Raw genomic sequence first — 13824 nt, 5'->3', positions numbered from 1 at the left:
GGGTGACTGAGGTCCAGCTGCAAGCCAGCAGACTCTTCTGCCTGTCTAACCCACCATTCACAACAGAGAAGCATGAGGTGGCAAGAGCTAATTCTTGTCTGTGGAGATGTCTTTCCATGCTTTACAACTGCTCAGAGACTGAAAGAAGAGCTGGTGAAAGGAAGCCTTCTTACGACCTATTCTAATCCCAGCATACACAAATGCACACAGTCTCATGGGAAAATCATAGAATAGTTAGGGTTGGAAAGGACCTTAAGATCATCCAGTTCCAACCCCCCTGCCATGGGCAGGGACACCTCACACTAAACCATGTCACCCAAGGCTCTGTCCAACCTGGCCTTGAACACCGCCACTGATGGAGCATTCACAGCTTCCCTGGACAACCCATTCCAGTGCCTCACCACCCTAACAGGAAAGAATTTAATCCTTATATCCAATCTAAACTTCCCCTGTTTAAGTTTCAACCCATCATCTCCAAAGAGATCACTGCATATTGGTATTCTAAATAAATAGCTAAAAGGTGACCTCAGCATACATACTAAGTGCTGGTGTATCCCCCAGTGTGTCTGAACACCTAACACTGATCCCCTATAAGAACTGTAAAAACGGAGGTCTACCAACCTCTTCAGTGATACACCAGTGTGAATCCCGAGGAAAGTCAAGCCCAACAAGTTTAGGAGATATTTACAATTCAGACAGTGCCTGAGGTATGTTACTACATTCGGATACCGCACTCTATTATTACTATGACATTCCTACTACACTGCACCAGATTTATACAGGTTAAGAGTAGATTACAGATGATACAGGGCTTGAGGTCCAGATCATCATCCAACAGATGAACAAGCACAGTACTAGCAAGTCTCTTTAAAATTAATCTCTAAGATTTATACCTACTGAGAGCAACGCAGTGCAGAGACCATCTGAAAGTCGACATTTGCAAAGCAACAAAATGGATATCAATTAAGTAACAAAGTGTTGGAGATAACTGTGGTAAGCTTAGACACCACAGGATGGCAAGTGTTCACAAACACCTACAGTTTTGAAGGGCACATTATAGTATATCATTTCTGAAGTAACAGTTACAAGTTGTGGTTGGGGCTGTTGAGAGTTCAGGGTACCGCTGACATGGGAACTGAAACACAAGCTAGCTTAATGTTAAATATGATAATTTCAGAAGCTGAGACAAAAATGGACCTCTCAGGTAGGGGTTATTAATGGAATCCTCTGATGAAGAATTTAGGGAAGCTTTCTGCAAACTGTGGGTTATTCAGACTGTGGTGATCTTCAGTTCAAATGCCAGCTACTTGGACGCATTAGTCCAAGATTAAAAGTAACATCAACAGGGTTTTCTGACATGGACTTTATAAAGTTGCAAAATTTCAGTAAAACAAGCAATAAGAACTGTAAGTTACTCTTTAACCGTCAAACTGCTTTATTTTTATTTTTTTTTTTAGAATCAGTAGCAACTTTGTGACAACTAAAGTTTAAAAAATGCACTTGATTGCATAGTGACAGATTTGCAGAACATTTTTCATCACACACACATATGTGCTTTCAGTTATTAATAAAATGCTTCTGCCCTTAATCTGCCATTGCCTGAATATACAATTTCAGTGACTTGGATAGACAAATACTGTTAAGGAATTCTGTTTTCCCTGTTTGAGATGCAATTCAAATACACCCAGTAAAACTGAATACTATGTCTTTAAAACTGGCTCCTGCATGCCACAGAAAGGAATACCGAGTCACTTTTCTATTAAGTTCCTCTTGGAGTGGAATGATAACACAACTTTCTTTTTTTCCTCATCCCCCTTTCCTTTTTTTTTCCTCATTAAAAGCAAGGAAGAGCCAGCTGCCCTGGGTAACACCACAGGTAGATATTAAAAAGGAGACAGCCATTATTTAGTGGCAACAGGAATATAAATACATGCACTAACCTATAAACTGGTGTTTACTTCAGGAAAGTAAGTCATATTTTTCCTCTGATTGCTGTGCTGTCAGTTTAATGCAGCGTAAATAAACAGTAGGTGCATGATAGCTTTAAGTAGAAAGTGTTCATTGCACAAGAGGAGCAGATTACTGAAGCCTGATGCTTATAATGGCAAAAGCAGGACTTCCATTTTACCTGAAAATATAGCCTCCCGTGCTAACAGACTTGTGGCTTTTCTATTAAATTAATTTGTCAGAATTCTATGAAAAATATTATGTCCTCAAAGAACTTTACCAAAAACATTCATTTTTGCAGCCCTCAACTTGAACCATTCGAAAAAAACAAAAGCCAATCACTCCTCTGTAATTTCATCATCCCATTGCTCTAAATGAAAGCTTTATATAATCAACCTAATATAACAGAAAATAAAATGATATATAGAATTGCCTATACTTTTGAGTTATTTTGTCCTTATATATATATTCCCTCACTGAAAGTAAAAAAGTCCCCTTTGGAAAAAGCAATGATTTCTGAGAAGATTGTATATACACTCTACATCTATTAACATAAATTATAAGAAAGTAAAATGCTCCAGATGTGTTTAAACTGTTATAGAAGGAAAGTTTGTGGCTTCACTGGATATATATTAAATATAGCTAGAGAGAGAGCAATGGCAGTTATACAGAAGAAGGCAATAAAATGCTTCAGTAGTATCTATATTAAAATAGCATAGTTCCTAGAAATACAACTAAAACCTTTCAGAAGTCATGATTTCTCCAGTTTTAATTCAGTAATCTACTTTTAATATACATTTATATATAAAAATTGTAAACTATTTTACTAATAAAAAAATTTCCCCAAATTCAGCTGAAAACCTTAAGAACTTCACATTTATCTGACAATACTTAGATTAAAAAATAGGTGACAATTAAAAGGTGACAATACTTCCAAAAATTGAGTAGTAAATGCAATTAAAAGATTTGTTGGTGTTTTTTTCCCCAAGATCACCAGACTTTGGCCAATAATCTTCTAAACGGCAGTTTAAACCCTGCTCTATCCCATGAAATGTGGGATGTTAGTGCTTATTCAGGACTTTCCTACTCTGAAAAGGTTTCCGTGCTGAAAGGGCGGACGTGCTTGCGTTCCCGGCAGAGCTGAGTGTGGCAGTGGCGTCCATGGGATGCTGGCAAGCCTGCAAGCTGGGCTGGCGCTGTCTTGCCTTGGGAAGCACAGCAACCAGAGGGCAGGTGCTCCTCGGATGACCTGCTGGGCCTACGCTGCAAGCTCGGGCTACTGTGGCAGACTCTCTCTGCTTCTGATTCAGGCACAGCACTATGTCCCATTAGCAAGTTACAGATCATCTCTGTATGCTTTATTGTGCCTTCTCAGAGGTGCACAGCAGCAAGTTAGGATTCATGCATGTGTTTGAAATAACAGGAGAGGACTGACTGCGAGAGTCACTTTCCTATTTAAAGTATTAAGAACAAAGAATATAAAAAGGAAATGGCTAGTTTTTCAAAGTGTACAGACAAAAAGCATTCCATTTAAATATTTTTTGTTCCAGTAAACTCTTTTGCATACAAAAGACTTATTTATTACATATTTGAACTTGTGGGAAAAAGGGAAGGAATGCACTGATTCCTGAAATAACTCTACAGTCTTTTGGAGACTTTACTCTTCAGTGCTCTTGTTCTAGTCAGAACAGTTTTATTCCAGAGACAGAGGAATTCCTTGGAGTCAGTTGTTTCTTTTCCACTAGCTGTTTGTATTCAAGAGTGGGCATACATAACATACTAGACAGTGTTTTAATTTCTCTTCTATTGCCTTATTATGTGCATGTGCTATCTGTTCAGACACATGCTTATATGGTAACATGTCGCATTTTCTGCCTGTTTTGTTACCTGCTCCACGTTATTACACATTTTTGTGCAAACCATCGCTTCAACTTGAAAAGCAAGGTAATACCAAATGACAACCTCAAATAGAAAATGAATTAGAAAATGAGCGTATGTATAAATGCACTAAAGAGCATATAGGAATACGGGACTGAAAAGAGCAGTCTCAAATCCTACAAACAGTGGTGCCGAGTAATTAAGAGATGATAGAAATTGCAAAGAACATCCTACATTCATGTCTTTACACTCTACGCTTACTGCTTGTAAGTTGTTTTTGAATAGTGCGCCTGATTTGACACATTTCTATCTGGTGATTGTGTTAAATGCTTTAAGAGATAGTGAAATATCCAAGCATTCCTTGTGCTAACTACAGCTGAAATTTTACACTTATTGTAACCTTTCCTAACAATGTGAGAAAAACAGAGTAAATATATTAAATTTGTTTCACAACAGATGCTTAGGTTGTTAATATTTAAGATGCCTATTCATGCTATTCCTGTCTGCACATTTGTCAAAAATGTAAGCTTGAATGCTAATGTTTGCCAGCAGACTACAGCAGACAAATATATGAATGCACGGTACCAAAATAATATAAAGTAGAAATCAGGGACTGCTGCTCGCTCCCACCCAAGCAGCATGGACCAGAATGAAAGGGCACTACCAGATCATGCAGCCCGGCTCCTCTGCATCTGAGTTTGCGAATTATTTTCACAGAAGCGCTGCGCTGACTTGGACCGACGAAAACCAGCGGAGAGCTTTCGTCAGTTCGAACTCATCGCAGCTTAGGAGCCGGTGCAAACTATTTCATCAAACTTGCATTTTAGCGAAGTTTCTCTCGCAGTCAGGGAAGCCTGGAGACAGGCAGAGGGAAACTGTGGACCGGGCAGGTGCCTGTCAGGAGCGCTCCCCGGGGCAGCCAGCGGCGACGGCGACAAAAGGACGGCGGTTTGAACAAAACCTCGGCTGCCGCTTTTGGAGACGGAGCGGAAAAAACAAAACCCCATAAAATCCGGGAGCAAACAGGCGCGCTGCTGGCACCGCTCCCCGCGGTAGCGGCACCGCCGGGTCGCGCCGCGGCCGGAGAGAGGGGGGGACGCGCCACCCGCCACCACAGGAGAGCCCCCGCCGCCGCCCCCCGCGCAACCCCCGCGCCCCGCGGAAGCGCCACCGCACCGCCCTCCTCCCAGCGCCCCCCCTTCCCCCCGTTCGCCGCTCCGGCCCGCAGCCTCGCCCCGCGCCCCCCGCTGTCAGGGTGCCGCCGCCCCGGGCCCGGCGCTGCAGGGCTGGCCAAACTTTGCCAAACTTTAGTTTTCCCTTCTTTTCCCTCTGCCCGGGTCCACCCGCCTCTCCCACCCGCGCCGGTACCGGGCGAGGTGGCGGCGGCGGGCAAGGGAGCGGAGCGGGGCCGGCGGCCGGCAGCAGCGCGGCGGCAGGTGTGAGCCCGCGCTGGCCGGGAAGCTCCGGCAGCGGCAGCGCCCGGCGGAGCTCTGCGCCTCCGGCCGCCCGGAGGTCAGCACCGCCGGCCTCAGTAAATCACCGCGGCGGGTGGCCCCGGCACGGCCCCCGTGTCCCCCCACCCCGTCCCCGAGGAGCGACGCCGAAGGAGCGGGACCGACTCACTCATGGGAGCGCGGCGGGCGAGGCCGGCGACACCTCCGGCTTCCGAGGCGCCGGCGAAGTTAATTGCACTGAAGTTCAAGTTGTCTTTTCACCCATCAGGAGTGGGCGTTTAAAGGAAGGAGAGCGAGGAGGAAGAGGGGGAGGGGGAAGGGGGAGAGTCGCTCTCGCTCGCTCTCGCACACACACACACACACACGCGCACATACACATATACACGCGCGCGCGCGCGCACACACACGCATGCACGCGCGCACACACACTCACACACACACACACACACACACACACACACACACACACACACACACACACACACACACACCCGCCCGCTCGGCTCCGCTCCCGAGCTGCCTCAGCAAGGAGGAGCGCTGACGGAAAACACCCGGGCAGCAAGGTACCGGCGTGGGGCAGCCCTGCCTCTGTGTGTCTGTGTGCGCGGCTGTGCCTGTGTGTGTCTGGGGTGTATCTGCCCCCCCCCCCCCCCCCCCCCCCCCTCCCCGCCTCGTTCGGCCCCTCGGGCGGGGAGGTGCGCGCTGCCCCTGGGGAGGGCCCGGCGGGGCCGTCGGGGCAGCGCGGCGGCGGTCGCGAGGGACCGGCTGCGGTGGCGGCGGGGGGGGAATCCGCGCCCTGCATCGCTGCCAGCTCCGTGCTTGCTGCCTCCTGCCTGCGCGGCAGCGGGGGTCTACGGGGGGGGTGGGGGGGCAAACCGAGGGGCGGCTGTGTGTGGGTATGTGGCGGTGGGGCTGACGAGGTGGAAGTGCCGGGTGGGGTGGCGGGGTGCATCCATCTCTGCCCCCCCCCCCCGCTCCCGCCCTGCGAGAGGGACCAGAGCTCCCCTACGGCCCTCACTGCGGTCCCCGCGTACGGCGCTCCCAGGTCCCGTCCCGCTCCCCCGCGTTCCCTCTTCCCTTCGTCGTTTCCTCTCTCCTTTATTCCCACACCTGCCCCCGCGCACTTCCCCCCCCCCCGGACCCCCGCCGCTGCTCCGAGGCAAGCAGCGCCCCACGGCCACCGGCCTTTTAAGGCAGCTGAGGCAGAAGCTCCGCAGCCGCGCTGGCGGTCTCCGCGGGACAGGGTGGCCAGGGTGAGGGCAGGCATCCCCCGGGGGCGACTGCCCGCCCTCCTTCCGCCGCACGGCTGCCCCGTCGGGGCCCGGTCCCTCCGCGCATCCCCCCGCCGATTGTCTCGCTTGGTGCTTCACCTGGCACCACGTGCTCCTCAGTAACGTTGTTTGAGAATTGCCTTTATCCGTGTAACTTCTCCTTGGGGAGGGACTTGTTCTGTCTGCTTTTGTTTTTAAGACCTTCTTTCCCATCTTCGCTACTGCAGGATTTGGAAGTGGAGTTCCTGGAGAGTGATCCTGGCAATGAGTGCATGTTTCGGTGAAAGCTGAGGCTGCTTGTTATTTACTAGGAGACTGAGAAAAGAGGGGACCCTGGATGTCAGTTCATTCTCCGTTTTTTATTTGTCTTGACTTTGAGGCAGATTTCCTCTTTCAGCTCTGGAAACTGACAGGTACAATTCCTCCAGGCACCTTTGCATGTCTCAGAAACAGGACAAAGACCATGAAGTTGATATGTCAGTGCTTTTTCTAGTTAACCAGTGGTACGCCCTTCTATTAATTGCTATTAGAAAGTGCAACCTTGTTGAATGTTATTGAATAATCATTAATCCATGGAGGATGCACAAGCCCAAAGGTTAATAATAGGAATAACAATTAATAATGTTGACCTTGCCAGTAGGGAGTGTATTTTTGTCACAGTTATTAAAAGGCACGTGGATTTATTCAGTGTTCAGTGGTGTAAATTTGGACTCAACATGCTGAGTACCAAATTCTGCAGCAACACCAGAAATTAATTTTCCTCATTATCTCCATGATATCAGGCCTCTGACTTTTTCTCCCTTTAAAATGTATCATCCACTACTCATTTTAAACAGAAGTACTGTGTCTTTTATCAATTCTGACATTTGCACTGGAAAATAACATAGAGCTCTCTTACACAGATAAAAATTTATTTGCCTGAAGCTGATTTGTTGTAGTGCTTTGGACCTATTAAATTCTCAGAGAGGATTCAGTTTTTTACAGTCTTCAGGTACCATGGGGTAATAAATAGAAAGTAAGTACAAAGGGGGCATTCTCAGTTCTGTAGGTCCAACTCTTGGCTCCCTAGAGCAGCTTCCCTGCACAGCTACTCTGACTAATCAGTACCCTTCTGTTGTCAAAGACCTGTCTTCTTTGTCTATATCAGACTCTTCTGACTGACTGGTCAGTAAGTCCTAATAATAATCATGTTTCATGTCTCAGAAATCTAATAATCAAGTTACTCATAAATTGCAGCTAAGCTATTTGGGTTAGTCGCATTATCCCCACTTTAAAGGCAGGGAAACTGAAACAGGAAAATTAACACATTTGCCCGAGGCCACGCATGGATTTTAGATCCAGGACTGAAACTGAATTTAGACTGAGCTCCCTCTTAAAGATTCTAAAGTGCACTGTGGAAAATGCATCTTTGAAAAGGAAATTTAATGTAAACTTTATTTTTCATCAATTTTGTGTATTAGTCAAAATGAACACACCTTTTTTCATATCACATTACCTTTTCTAAAGATAAGGTTTATCCAGGTTTTTAAAAAGGTGTGGTGATACTTTTCAATGACATAGTGAAGTATACTGTGGAAACAAGAAATATTTCATATGAGATTGTGAGCAGTAATGGGAACTGAATTGCTTGTTGTTAGGTTACAGTTAACAGTGTTTGCTGGGTGTTACGGTGTCAACAAAATATAGTGAGAAGTCTGGCGTTAGTATCAATAAGGTGCTGTTGCTTACCTAGTGTGCATCGGTTTTCGCCACAATGCTCCTTCAGCACTTTCAGTATCAAAATACTTAACATGTGTTTAAACATTGAAAACATACAGGGCAACCATATACTGTGTTTGAGAGTTACAATTTATAGCATTAGGCAGTGAGTTTTACCAAGTTGTGTCATTCATGTCAATGAGGAAAGATGTATACTGCCTGCCCTTTAGTGTGGCATGTCATCAAAGCTGCATTACGGTATGACTGAGCACAAATGGCATGCCTAAAAATCAGGTGTACAATATAACTTGCTTGTTACTGACACGCAGATATTTCCTCTTCCTGAATGTCCACCCCCAGATGTTTGCTTGCCCAACCTTCTACAGGAACTATCGAAAGTCCTGCTCATCCCTAATGGCTGGGATTGTACAGTCAAAACCCTATGCAGAATAAATGTTCACATATATTTTTATGTATTTATTCTGACAGCTACATTTTGAGCTTTTTTAGAGTCCTGGTTTGAGGGAAGTGGGTGCAATCTCACTCAAATAATCATTCTCCAATACCATTAGCGTTACCTGCCAAAAATGAAAGTGGCATATGAATCACAGTAAGCCACTCATGAATTTGTCGATTTAGAGCCTGCCAAAGAACACCAGAAATCCACATGATTTCAAAGTCCTACGACTTTTAGGGACTTTGAACAATATGTAGAAGTACATTTATTCAAAGACCATTTTACTGATAACCCATCCTATAGGGACTACAGGCATAACCAACTTAAGTGAAGGACTATATTAACTGAAACTATTTCTGTTTCAGTGTTTCTCTTTCAAGTGAGGTAGTGAAAGTGGTGAATCTGCTAGTTGAAACTATGTCAGAGGCCCTTCCTGAGGTGTCCCTTATTGAAGTGCTACTGTGATATACAGATGTGGAAATAACACTTTTGTGTGAGAAGAGATACTGGATCCTCTGGGAAATATCACAGATGCTTTCCAGTTCCTTTCAGACATGTAAATATCTTGATGTTTAGACATGAGTAAAGAAGGGTGGGAAGTGAAGTGAGGAGTAGAGTGAGGTTAAAATCATCCACATAGATCCAGGAACCAAATAAATACATGTGGGTTGGGTTTTTTCTTTTCTGTATCTGATGTTAACTGGGGCTTGAATTAAAATGTTCATTACTGAGAAGACACACTACATGAATGTGTGCATACTTGAGAGTTATGTTGACCCAATGTTGATAGAGAAGGCCATCTTCTGCCTCAAATTATAAATGATCAACAGAACTCTCAGTAATACTCAGATACTTAGGTCATTCCTAAGTAATATCTACCTTATCAAGTATGTTTTTTTTCAGCTTGTAGTACATGGCTAATGCTATAGCAGTGAAAAACATTAAATGCCATCTAGCACTTCTTATGATTGCTTGCTTTTTGCATGGTTTGTTTTTAGCTAAGCACATCAGAAATTAGAAATAACATTTAAGTCTTTTTTACCTCTTAACTTACAAACCCAGAAGCCTAAGTTTTGTAATCTATTTATATGTCAGTACTTGTGAAGCACAGCGATAAAACCTGCTTAGTAGCATGGTCTACATGTAGCTGTCTCAGCAGCTTGATGACTTAGTTTGAGTAACTATGTTCCAACCTGTATTAGCATTATCTGTCATAGATGAAAAGGGCATTGAATGAATACAGCCATTCTGAAGTTGCCTCCTGTACATATGTTAAACGCAAGTGGCCATCATTAGCTGTACCATAACCTTGTCTGATGTTTCATCTTGGTGGTGGCTCAGTAGAAGACACTTGGATGATTTTCTGAATGTGGCAACTGCTTTCAGTGTATTTCTGCAGTCGATTATTCTACTCTTTGTTGGTTAAACACCAATCTCCTGAGCTTAGGCCTATGCCATCTCACTACCTGAATGTCTCTCCAGAAAGTTTGTCTGCTGAACTGTGTATCATGTCAATAATAGCAAATTCATCCGTTCATCTCCAGACCAGCTTACGTTTCCTCCAGTCATTCACTGAAGGTTCATGTTTCCAGGCCCTGCTGCTACACAGTACCTCAGTCCATTCAGCTTCTCTCCAAAATGGTAACTACTTTCTGCTTCACATCTCTGTTACAGGAGAACTATTGATTGCCTAAAAAGTAAACTGTATCCTGTAATGTCCTCTTAAAACTTCTGCTTTGTGGAACAGAAGATTAATTTATTGCAGGTGTATCAGTGATATCAGACTCACTTCTGTTTTGCCTGACTGCCCTCTCTATCTTCTGTCAGTCTAAAATTACCATTTTGAAAGGACTGAAGGGGTTGTATTAATATTTGTGTGAATCACTTTTCGTGCACATTGTTTCTGCTTTTCTCCTTCCCTTTGGTGTCTGGTTTGTCTTGACTGCTTTTAAAAATTCTGTTGCCTCTAGTGAGGGACTGCAAGATTAAACCAGTGAAGAGAAACCAGATGACTGTCTACTTTCACAAATGCAGTTGTGTATAATAAATTCAGGTTTTACATCTATGCAAATTATATCATCATATGATTATGACTACATGCATTTTTTATCAAATATGGCATATATTTCACAAATTATATTTAACTTGTAGTTATGTTGCTATTCTTAATACCTAACTAGGAGTTACAAGGTGTGCCACTAAATCTTAGTAAATAGATTTATGAAAACAGAAAAAATAAGGCAAAAATCACCTTTTTTTTTGTTGTATTCTTGGTAAGTCCAGTGGAAAGGTTTTTCCTGCTATAGGTGATAATGTATGTAAACACTTTACCACAGAACTGTTTAGAAACACAAGTATAAATGGGTATTAGAAATGTAGAGATTTTGTAAAGGCCTAAACAAAATATGCCCAGAATAAGGAAGTTTTAAAGCAATGTGTCTTTGGTCTGGAGTTTACTGCATCTAGTTAGTTGGAAACTAGTTAGAAAATAGGATTTAGCACAATTCTCCCTTTGGGGTTCATCGACAGACAGGGCAGTTTTAGTGTAAAGCCCTAAGCCTTGCAGTGATTCCTAACCATAGGTGCACCATACGTTGAATAATCAGTCAGCTGAGCTATGGCAAGGATTATGCTGTGAACGTGACAACTCAATGCTTTCAGTGTTAACTGTCCTTAACAACTGCTTTTTTTCTCATAAATAAAAGGCTATTTTGGTGAGCACAAAGATGTCTCTGTTAATACTTATGTTGCGTCAATAAGAGGGTCTGGGTGGTGTGAAATGTGGGACTCAGGTGGAATCTAGGCGTGTGAACAAACAAGTGTGATTCAGAAAACTTCTGCTAAGCAGTTGCCTAAATCTCAAAGCACTACGTTTGCCTCTCATGATTCATGCCTTGGAGTTAGTTAGTTTTCCACCTGGGACTCTGGAGAGGACTTTCAGGAGTACACATGCCCAAGTTCTCTGGACCCCAGGACCATGACATTCCTCCATCCAAGTGTCCTGGTTGGCGTGACCTCCTGGCCACTCAGGGATTATTCCCCAGACTCACTGACACAACTGTCTCCTTGACAAAACACAGCAGGGTCACAGTGGTAATGCTGGTACTTAGTCATGGGACTTATTTTATTTTTATTTCTTTTAGGGGGGTGTTGTGTGTATTCCACAACATAGCATAGCAAAGCATATTCCACAACATAGCATAGCAAAGCATATTCCACAACATAGCATAGCAAAGCATATTCCACAACATAGCATAGCAAAGCATATTCCACAACACAGCATAGCAAAGACAGAAATAATCCCGAGAAAAGTCAGTGTGTGCCTCGGCCCTGGGAATAACCTAAATATTAGATTATGATCTAAGGAATCTTGAAGTTGTTTGTGCTTAAGGGCACTGTTTCAGCAGAAGGGTCAAGACTGCCTTTTCTAAAATAACCATCAGCCTGATGGTCAGAGTCCTCCCTGGGGTGAGAAGAGTTGTGAATTGGGGCCTTTCGTGGCAGGAGAGATGAATCCCATGATTGCATGAGTACTCTAATCACAGAGTTGTTTTATAGAGGGAGATGGGAAGCCAGCTTCTCCTCCAGCTATGTTTTAATAAAACATAAGTTTTGAAGGAAAGATCACAGGAACCTATTTTCATAAAAAGAATCAGGGTGTAGATACTGAGTGGATGGAGGCATCTCTCAGACAGCCTTGGGCAGAGCCCTGTCTTTAGAGGTAACCCTCAGGTAGAGCCCTGGCTTTAGAGAAAAGCAGGATTTTAGATTTGGGACAAACTCATTTTTTCCCTGGTTAATTCCAGTCAGCTTATGTTGAGGTCAAGGCACGCCGTCCTGGCTGTTCTCCAAGCTGCCCAAATGTCTCTCCATTTACACTAGAGGAAAGTCATGCTCTTGAAACATGATTATGGATACCTGGTAGGGGATCACGAGCTGAAAAATTTGTTGTCAGAGCACCAAAGGTTTTGGAGCTCTGGAACCCTTTATAGGGTTAGGCCATAAACCATATAAATCAGTTTATTCATAAGAGTTGGTTTCATATTAACATCAATACTTAGTATCTGCTGGTGACTGTTTTTTCAGTATGAGTTTCTGGTCCATTTTTATTTTTCTATCACAAAAGACAGCACAGGAAACTGTTGGATTGCACACTACTTATAATGAAAATTCTTACTGTAAGTGTTTCCCATTAGAAGCTGTAATGGGTAGCATGGCTAGACACTCATATTGGTTTGGATCCTGTGGGATACAAGGTTAGAATGATATCTTTATAGAGTGTAACTAAATTAAAATGAAAATACATACTAAAATTTTGACCTTTTTTAGGAAAAGTGTAATGATATTCAAAGATGCTTATTTCTCCCTTAAAAATAATTTCATTTTACCTAGTTGTGAACTTCCAAAATCAGGGGACAATATATTCCTCCAAAAAAGATAACAACATCATGGGCGTTCAGTGCACAGATTTCCCCTGCCGTGGTAGCTGACTGCTTTTGCCACAGATAGGATTGTACAGGCACAATTCAGACAGTCTGTCCCATGCATGTTTCCTTTCCTGAACTTGCTTGATAGAACTAAAGAGGAGGTTACAAAGCTGCCCTGGAACCCTTCCACTTGTGATCTGCATCCTACAATATGGAATATTCTAAATATCATGGGCTTTCCCTAGCTAACAAGCTGGTTATTCTGGCTATGCATGAAGATACAGATTTGGGTCTTAATTAACATCTGTAGTTTAATCAAACCATTCATGATCCTGAGAAATCTGAACTGTAGACTTTCTGGTTTTTCTGATGACAGACAAATGCCATAAACAAAAAGGAAGTAAAATAATGGTTTAGTACATAAAGTGTTTGTACCAGCTATGGTTGTGGTGACTTTTGTGGAAAACTGGGAATTCTGAATATCATCTTTCTCAGTGTCTGATGAAGGTTTTAAAGGTGATAGACATGAGAATAATATATTAGGGGCCTCACAAAAGTTGTTGGTGTTTAAGTTTAAACTGTATTCTATTTAATTTTATAGGGGCTAACTCTCCTCCAGTGACAATGCTGTAAATCTTCAGCTAGGCCCACTTTTATTATAAAAGAAGTTGGCCCAGAAGAGAATTTCTAGA

General features: G+C 43.4%; 1 protein-coding gene and 1 long non-coding RNA gene across 3 annotated transcripts in view; one reads left to right on the top strand and one right to left on the bottom strand.

The window, feature by feature from the left end:
- Positions 1-5600, bottom strand: part of SATB1 (SATB homeobox 1) — a 92353-nt gene extending 86753 nt beyond the window's left edge. The window contains exon 1 of the mRNA XM_057424941.1: positions 5449-5600. The gene's annotated coding sequence lies outside the window, so the exon portion shown is untranslated. The remainder of the gene's footprint in view (positions 1-5448) is intronic.
- Positions 5601-5721: 121 nt separating this feature from the next.
- Positions 5722-13824, top strand: part of LOC130607659 (uncharacterized) — a 31705-nt gene continuing 23602 nt past the window's right edge. The window contains exons 1-3 of one of the 2 annotated variants that reach the window (XR_008974301.1): positions 5722-5842; positions 6778-6963; positions 8578-11430. This is a non-coding gene — a long non-coding RNA (uncharacterized LOC130607659). Of the gene's footprint in view, positions 5843-6777; positions 6964-8577; positions 11431-13824 lie in introns of those variants that run through there. The other variant, XR_008974300.1, reaches the window with a different exon arrangement.

This window comes from Pezoporus wallicus, unplaced genomic scaffold, assembly GCF_028554395.1.
Source record: "Pezoporus wallicus isolate ANWC-B61680 ecotype Strahan unplaced genomic scaffold, APGP_CSIRO_Pwel_v1 contig_3181, whole genome shotgun sequence".
Classification (NCBI taxonomy): domain Eukaryota; kingdom Metazoa; phylum Chordata; class Aves; order Psittaciformes; family Psittacidae; genus Pezoporus; species Pezoporus wallicus.
Note: the sequence above shows the minus strand (reverse complement) of the source record. Positions and strands in the feature narration are given on the sequence as shown.